Below are 9,337 nucleotides of genomic sequence, written 5' to 3'. Positions count from 1 at the left end.
AGAACCTTCTGAATTTTTCTACTTTGGTTATATTATAGACCTTAGAATTTCTGCCTTCTCAGGAAACGTTTTAGTCTGCTTTTGGAAGCCAGAAGATAATAAAATTATTGCAGAAACTCCCAAGCTACTGGTGAAGAACTTGGCCACTGTCAGTCATCATGCAGGAAGCCAAACCCTAGGACTGCCAGTGTTAGCAGAGCAGCTCAGTTTCTACCATGGCCAGGAAAAATGCTTTTAACTCTTTCAGAAAAGCCATTGGTGTGGTATTTGTTAGTCAGAGGTGGGATTGGGGAAACACTGGTAGAAGCTTTGTTTTTCAGTTTTGATACTTTTGGAAAACTTTGAGCTATTTTAGAAATCAAACTTAGGAAGCTTAAAACCAAAACACAGATATTCAGATAATCTGTCTGCTGAACTGCAAGTCAGGGTTTTTTTAATTTTGTTACTGTCTCTGGTGTTGGTTCCCACTGTGGCTCCCAGTAGTTCCCTTCACCCCTGGCTTCTTCACTGGTAAAGGCTATTAAACTACTAACTGTAAAATTACATAAGCTTTTTGAATCGATTGTTACATATAAGTAAACTGTTTAGTTTAACCTTTTATTTTTCCCATGTATTTTCCTGTCTATGAAAAAATCATAATAATTTTCCATAAAGTATTTCCTGAGTAATTGATACAACTTTAATTGATACAACAATAGTTGCTAAATAGGAAGGTGACACAGAAGAATTACATACTTCTTTATTTCGCTTGCCCTTTAGATATTTTACAGTTTTTTTTTCTAACTGGCAGCTCTGTAAAGGTTTATATGAATTTTAGACATCTTTACTGGTTAAGACTGTGCCAGCATGAAATCATTCTCACAGACTGTGTTGACTCAGTCTGGGCAGTCAGGTCTGCCTGCAAGGCTACACATTCAGGGGGTGGGTGACAGAGTGCAAACCAGTGAGCAGCACAAACAAAGCCTGAGAGGGACTGCTAGGCACCTGAGCAGAGATGCTGTAACTTGTTCTTCAATCCTAAAAATGGTAACAATTGGAAAAAATATCAGAGGCTTTGAGAACACAAAAAAATCCCAACCTCTTCAAACTGGAATCAAAGGATGTGGTAAAATCACCAAATGGTTTGTGTTAGAAAGGACTCTAAAGACCATTTAGTTCCAAATCCACTGCCATGGTCAGGGACACTTTTCACTGAACCAGGTTGCTCAAAGCTCCAACCAACCTGGCTGTGAACAGGACTGTGGATAGAAAACCCACAGTTTTTCTGGGCATCCTGTTCCAGTGCCTCAGAACTCTCATAGAGAAGAACTTCTTCCTAATATTTAATCTAAATCTAGGAGTGTCTTCTTTAGGCACAGCTGTGTTTTCGCATGGTCTCTGGGGCTCCCAGATGTGTGAAGGGTACCTAAGGGGACTTCACCACTAAGTCCCTTTTGTGCATTCCCATTTCAAATAGTATATCACAGCACACCAGCTCCAGAAGCATGGCAATATGAGTTCTAGACACAGAAGGTGCTCTCCTAATCATACGTATCCCTTCCTCTGCAATCCCACCCAGCAGCATGATTAGGGGTCATTTTTGCCAGTGCCCATGCAGTCGGTGGGCAGGAGCCACACTGCTGCCCAGGGTTCTCCTGCAGCTTCATGCTCAAAGATCTCATCAGCGTTAGAAATTTGCATTCTGCTCCCAGGCATCCTCCCTGTGAGTACATTTAGTTCTTTTACCAAGTATTAGACTGTCTCTTCTGAGAAAACCATAAGGCAGCCCTTGTTTGTCCATGGGGCTGGTGCAGCAGGGCTGTGGAAGTATCAGTTCCTGCTCCTACACCTTCTAGGCTGCTCTCTACATTCTGCTTTGGAAGGGCCAACTTGCCTTCTGCCTTTGTTTTCCTTACATTATTGAAAAGCTGCCTGTTTCCAGGCAGTAGCTGACTATGGCCTACTGTAAACTCAGGAGGTAGCTCTCTTAGCTTTCACTCAGTGCCCAGTATTTCTCTACCCCTTAGGTAGAGATGCAATGGTATTGCCCCAGTTGTGGAGAAGAGCCTTTCTTCTCTTCATATGTACTTTTGACATATTCCAGAGGTTTGGGTATGGGTGATCTCACACATCATATTGTAAGATGGTTCTTTACCTGTTGAATTCTCAAGACGCTTGCATTAAGGATTTATATATTTCTTTTCTCATTCATCTCACCTCTCTTCTGTCCTGCCTGCCATCCAGGGAAGAAAAATCTCTGTCTTGTAACCTCCCTTTAGAGACAAAGGAAAGTAAGAATAAAATAATTCTCAATCTGACATACCAAGTTTCTAATACAACTATAATTTCAGCCTTATCATATGATAAGCATGGTTCAAAGAGCACAGCCTGGAATTGGGTTGTGCTAGTGATGTTCACCAGACTCACATGTCTAGAAATAATACTGTGAGAAGGTTTCTAAGATTGAAGTGCACCAAGGCCAAGGATGGGTCTATATGCCTGAGACAGGCCTGGTAACAAGTGCAGGGGGCAGACATTCTTTGCAGAGGGCTGGAGAGATGTACAGCTGTTCCGCTGCCAGAGATACCAACATCTGCAAGGCTGGATTCCTCTTTTAGCCTAGGGTTGAGGACACAGATGGAAGAAAAAAAAAAATCTGTACAATGGCCTACTTGAAGAGATTTTCTCCTGAACCTGCCTTTCACCCTTCAGAAGAGTTCCAGTGCAGCAGCTGGGCTACAGATGACCAGAGCAACCTGAATTAAAGTCAGCCTGAGTTTTTCTCCTTTGAGCTATCCTTTCCCCTTTGCCTAACCCTATCCTCCCCTGATTTCACCAGCATAAAAAGTCAACAGCAGATAATCTGACTTCTTTCTGTCAGCCTGCCAGGGTTAATAGCAGCCATACCAGTGTGTCTTTTTCTTGGCATCTAAGAGCTAGGACAGAAGAAAGAATTTTTTCACTATAAATTGTCTTTTTCTGTTCTCTGATAGATTAGTAAGGAGGTTTTTGCTGATGAGTCTTACCCTTTTCTACTTTAAATGCCAGGGCTACTGAGCTGTGACAATCTAAATGAATGATATTTCTGAAAACTGATGAGTGCAATTTTAAATCTCTCATTGAAACATATAACCAAATCCTCCTTAAAGTTGCCTGCAGGACAGAGATGTTCCTCTTTGTGGATGCACTGTCGGTTTCCTCATTGTGAGGAATCTGATTAACTCAGTGAAACTCATAATGCCAATGGCTGCCAATCTCTGTTGTTTGTCATGGACTATCTCTAAGTGGATATTACCAGTAGCTCTTAAATACTTGCATTATCGTGTGATACTCAGATGAAAAAGAGTAGATCTACCTTTAAAATATTTCTGTGGTATGCAGATTTAGATGGCTATTTTGTGCATTTCTACAATCGTTAGTGCCAAAGCATCAACTGACCCTGCCTGGAATTTACTCTTCTTCCTTCACCTGTCTACCTGGATTGACTACAGAGAGTACTAAAAACACTTCAACCCATTCACTGTCTGGACCAACCAGGCAGTGGCAGAAAATAAATCCTTCTGTCCATGTTGACTAACAGAAAATTCCATGGGACTGGAGGAGTTTGCTGAAGAGGAGCTCCCTCTATAACATGGACAAATCCCTCAGGAAGAAACTCAGATCACTTAGTTCACCAAAGCAGGTTCTTACACACTCCTTCCCTTGCCCCAATTGAGGGCAATGCCAAATGCTTCACTCCACCTCCACAGTCTCACCAAGCATCATCTCCCCAGGGATGTGAGTGAGCAGTATTTGTAACACCTGGAACAGCAGCTTTATGAGATAGGATACCTTACTGTGGTGCTTCTGGGGCCTAGGGGCTGGATTTCTGTTAATAGCTCTAGATGCTTCTGATATGTATTGTCACATTGCGCAGCCCACGCCCATGAGGACAGGTGACAATTGTGACAGGTTGGTGAGGAAGAAAAGAACAGGGCTTAGGAGGAAAATTCGAGGGTTCTTTATTCTTAACACTAGAGTGCTCCTAAATGCAGCCACACACTAAGACCCCAAAACGAAGGACGATTCCAATTGACACTAGCTTTAAGCTTTCTAGAAACATTCTAACCAATTATAAAGGACCACACAACCCGTATTAACAAAGTAACTCCCATGATCCAACACTAATGAACTTACTCTCCATAACTTGAAACAATATCACTGAACTCAGGGTGTTGTTTTCCATGGCCTAGGGTTGATTTTGGCTGTGGCTGGCTCACTGGCCAGACCAGGCCACTAGGCCTCCACATCTACCCTTTTCTGTTTAACAACAAACACCTCCTGTAGAGACCTACACACACTCCCCAACAAACATGGAAACAAAAGCAACACAACAACAGTGATAACAAAAACTAACAACCCCATTTTAACTAATGACAATAACCACCCCTTCAATCCCCAACTTTTGAAGAGTCCAGAAAACCAGTCCTTATCATCTTCTACGTTCATCTTCTTAACTTCCTTCTTCAGCAGCTGGATGCTCTAATGAACTGACTTGCTGTGGTTGGATAAATTCATGCACCACATGCCCTCAAAGTCCTCACAGCCATAACCCAGTGCCAGTAGCAGAAAATCTATTGCTGTCTTCTTTTGCAAGGTGCTGTGTCTGATGCTATCTGCATCTGTGAGCAGGCCACTTAAGGCAAGGGAGGTAGCGCTGGTTTTCCTTGTCAGCAAACACCCAAGATGGTCTAATTACCCTAGTGCTTTAGCTGCAGCCACCCAGGGTACTAACAGGGAGGCTGCTATTCTCTTGCTTTTACTCCAGTAATTAACATTGTTGTTGCAATCTATTTCAAATTGTTGTGAAAATTGTTTTGTTCTGGCTTTTCTGTCATGGATCATAGTAATATTGGGTATCAGCAGAGTAAGCCTCCCCAGGCTACACCTTTGATGTGGGATGGTATGCCAGGCCATGCTCTGTCCATACAAATAAAAAACAAGGTAATTGTAAAAGGCAACTACTGGACCAAGAAACAATGGGTGAGGTGTAATTATACCACTGGCTCTGATTTTCTTATGCAGGCGGTTATGGGTAGACATCCCATCTAATAATTTTTTCATCCTTTACATTTATAGGTCTACCACTCTCCTTTCCCCTTTTTCATATAATAAAATCTGATGCAAAAATCCATTTTTACAGAGCCAAGGAGTTCTAGCTCCTGGGGTTCATGTGGTGAATGAGGGAGCTTCTAGGTCCAGTAGTCCCAGGCATCTACAGGCTTGTGCTTCCATTTGCCATTGGGACAGTCACCTTGCATATTATGGAGGGTATCCTTGGTCATCAACCACAAATCCATAGGCAACCCCACTAAACAGGTGGAAAAGGGATTGTCAGGACTGGCAACAGACAGGCACAGGGTCTCTTCTTGTATAGCTTTTCCCAAGGTGACCCAAACATTTTGTTTTGGCTGTGGGACTATCCAGCCACCAGCAAGAAGAATCAGTAAGCTGAGCATGAGTAGCAGAAGGTGTTCACAAGTCATATCAGGGATTGGTCTGGTCTGGGTATAAGCTATGCAACTTCTATCTCTTCTCCACAGGGCTCTCCCTGCTGAACCTGTAGAGATTGTTATGTCAGGATTGTAGGCAGGGCTTGATGTTCTTCACTAGAACCCACTGTGGCCCTGCACCTGCCAAGATGCAAGTATAGCCTTTTCCCCAGGTGATTAATGGGAATGGTCCTAAAATTTGCTTGGTTTCTGGGTCTCTAATTAGGACTGGGAGTCTTTCTTTCAATTGGGCCTATGTGGTGTTAGAAAAGTGTCTGACTATAGGGAGTTTAGGCTCCATAAACGAGTTGTTCAAAAAGTTAAATGCATACACTGCTTTACTGAGCCTTTCTACTGTGAAGAGGGTCTCTACTCCTACTTTCTGTTGTTCTAAAATTCTTTTGAGAGACCCATGGGCTCTCTCCACAATTGGTTGGCCTGTAGAGGAATAAGGGATGCCTGTGGAATGCTTGATTCCCCATTGTTTAAAAAAAATTAGTGCATTCTATGGAATATGTAGGCTGGACCATTATCTGTTTTTACTTCTTGGGGGTTGCCCAGAGTGGGGAAAGCCTGTAAAAGATGTTCAGTTATGTCTCTGGTTGCCTCACGTATATGGGCTGAAACAAAGCTTGCTCCTGATAAAGTATCTATAGAGATGTGTAAATATTTGGAGTGCCCAAAAGATATGTGATGTGTTACATTAGCCTGACAAAGTTGGAGGCTCTGGAGTACTCAGGAGTTAATCCCTGCTCTGGTAGATGGTATGGAATATTTTTGGCTGCTGGGACATGGTGTTACAATAGCTCTTGCTTGTTCTCTTGTGATGTTGAACATACACACCAAAGGTGGAACATTTTGATGAAAAAAGGAATGGCTGAGCCTGGCTTGCTCAAAGATGTTAGGCAGTGTAGCCTGGACAGCCATGACAAGGGTGTCTGCTTGCCTATTGCCTTCTGCTGTAAATACTGTCAAGGATGTGTGGGAAAGTATATGCATTACAGAATAGGGGTGTTGTCTATAAAAGAGAATAGAAATCAAATTTGTAAGCAAATTATACAATTGGTCATTAGTGACACTCTTAAGGAATGAATTTTCAGCTCTTTCTACAATACCTGCAACTGATTCTGTAAGCAGAATCAGTTATTAAATTAAAAGGACAAGTAAACTTAGAAAAAGCTCTAACAACAGCTACTAACTCAACTATTTGAGGAGAACCTTCCACTGTTTCAATGTCTGAATTCCACTCATGCATCATTCCATTCATGGGTCTTGCCAAACTATTACTGATTTATGGAACCATCCTGAACCATCTCTGAAAATGGCTAACCCATCAAAGGGTGTGTTACTTTTCAGTGGTGTGGGAATTAAGTTAAAAGAAGAATGTAATAATCTTTGTTTAGGGTAGTGAGCTGAAATTTGGCCAGAATAATTCTCAAGGGCAATTTGCATGGGCTGCAGTTGTTGGAGCAGCCAGTCTAGGTATAGGGTTGTTAAGGGTAAATAAATAATGGAAAAATACTTTCCCAAAAAGGTAATTAGATGAGACTTAGCCTACGTGATAAGTTGGGCTATCATATCTGGTTGTGTGATGATGGTTTTCCCTGGTTGGTGTGGCAGTAAAATCCATTCCAAAATTAACAAAGGGTCAGGTTGTTCTGTTTCCGTTGGAAAATTAAAGCGTGGGGTTGAGTTTCCTTTCGTAGAACAGTCAGCAGTTTCCTTCATAGAACAGAAGTGGTAGTGTTGGGTTGATGTGATGTAACTGCCAATGTTGTATGGCTTGGGATGTAGCATTCCACAGCTGCAGGATCATGTCCAGGGAGGCTACAGTTAATGGTGACTGACATGGGACTCAACGAGACAGGCTTCTGCTTGGTTAATCTCAGGAAACCATTTATTCAACACAGAAACAAACTCAGCTTAAATCCAGAGACAGAGAGCTCCGAAGCTGCTCATCAGAGCAGGATGGTGGGTTTTGTGGGACAGAACTAGGGTGGAGTTTAAGGTCAGGGTCTAAAGGAACATAGCAAGGGAAAAAGCCCAGGGCCACAAAACCAATCAGAACACCCTGGGCTGCCACCCCATGAGGGTCTGGGAGCAAGGCAACTCTTCCTGGGCTCTCAGGGCCCATCCCCTGAGGCAGAGGAATGGAATTTACTCTTCCCGGGCTTTAAAGCCACACCTCTCACTTTAACAATGCTTAGCTGAAACTAAGTCTTTGCCTCCCTGGGCAGCGGCACCTCACATTGGGACACTTTTTTGAGAGTTTCTTTTGCCTCCTTGGTCAGTCATCTAGGTGAATTTAGTTCTGGATCTCCTTTCAGTAGGGTGATTAATGGATCCAGATCTTTATTCGTGAATCCTAGCAGTGGCCAGACCCAACTGGTAGTCCCAAGTAATTTTTGGAGATCATGCAATGTCCGTGGACTATCATTCAGTTGTAGTAATTGTAGTTGTATAGTCCTGGTGTGGATCTGGAGTCCTAAGTACTTCCATTGTTCCACTTGCTGGATTTTTTCTTCAGTGATATGAGGCCGGCCTGTTATCACCATGGTAATATTCTTTAACACCTGAACTAAGGTGGTCCTGTTTTCTGCAGCAATAAGGATGTCATCCATGTAATGATATAGTGGTGTGATAGTGGTTTCTGCAGACAGGAGCCAGGACTTTTGCTACAAACCAGTGGTAGATGGTTGGGGCTGTTCTTCATCCCTTATGGCAGCCTTGTCCTGCAGAAGTGTTGAAGAGGTGTTTGCCTGTGGATACTGGGCACAGAGAAAGCAAATTGAGGAGCATCCTCAGGGTGAAGTGAAATGTCAAAGAAAGAGTGTTTTAGGTCAATGGCAGTTAATTTCCAGTCTTTAGGGTTCGTGGTTGGTGATGGAACACCAGTTTTTAGAGGGCTCATGTCTTACAGGACTTCAGTGATCTTTCTGAGGTCTTGTAAGAGTCACCATTTATTCTTATTATGCTTTTTGATAACAAAGGTGGGTGTATTCCATGGACTGGTAGAAGGTACTATGTCTCCCTTGTGGAGTTGTTCTTGGACTAGGGACTCCAGCACAATAAGCTTTTCTTGGAAGGGACCATTGTTTCACCCAGACAGGTTTGTCTAAGTTTGTTTCAGGGTGTTGCCCTGCTCAATGGCCCCAACTAAAAATGTGTTTCTAGCTGCATTCCCCACTGGGATAAAATGTGCCTTCCCCATAAAACTATGGGGTCTCTTATCACAAAGAGTTGTGTTGTGGTGACTCAGTCCTCAGGTCCCTCAAATTGGATCTGGTCTGCACTCCTGAGGCTGCTGCTGGTGCCTCCAATCCCCAGTAAGACTGGTGCTTGGTAAGAGTCCAGCTGGGAGGTCACTTGGAATGTGCGACAACGACATTGTCTCCCATGTCTACCAGACTTGTAATGGTGACTTTGCGCCCGTTAGACCTTAAGGTGCATGTTATTTGTGGTCTGTTCCTGCTTATCACTTCCATCCACAACATGGAAGGATCAGATGTATTGTTGGTAGTCTTGTCTGGTGAGATTACTGGGCGATTACTAGTCCCTGGAGAATAAAGCAGGGAAGGTCTGGAGACATGGCTAGCACTTATAATTTCCTGATGGGATGTTACTGACAGGATGAAGGGAATCACGAAAAGCCCTTGTCGTGGTTTAAAACCAATAACTAAGAAAATTACTTATTTCTTGCTGTGAGATATGGATTACAACAAGAGCAAAACAGGCATAAAACTTAAAAGGAATAAACAAAGTTTATTGACAAACTACAATAATAAGAACACCAGAATAAACTTCCAGAAAAACCTTTTCATCCCCTA

Source organism: Parus major, chromosome 3 (genome assembly GCF_001522545.3).
Source record: "Parus major isolate Abel chromosome 3, Parus_major1.1, whole genome shotgun sequence".
In the NCBI taxonomy this organism is placed as follows: Eukaryota; Metazoa; Chordata; class Aves; order Passeriformes; family Paridae; genus Parus; species Parus major.
The sequence above is the reverse complement of the archived record's forward strand: the minus strand, read 5'-3'. Positions refer to the sequence as shown.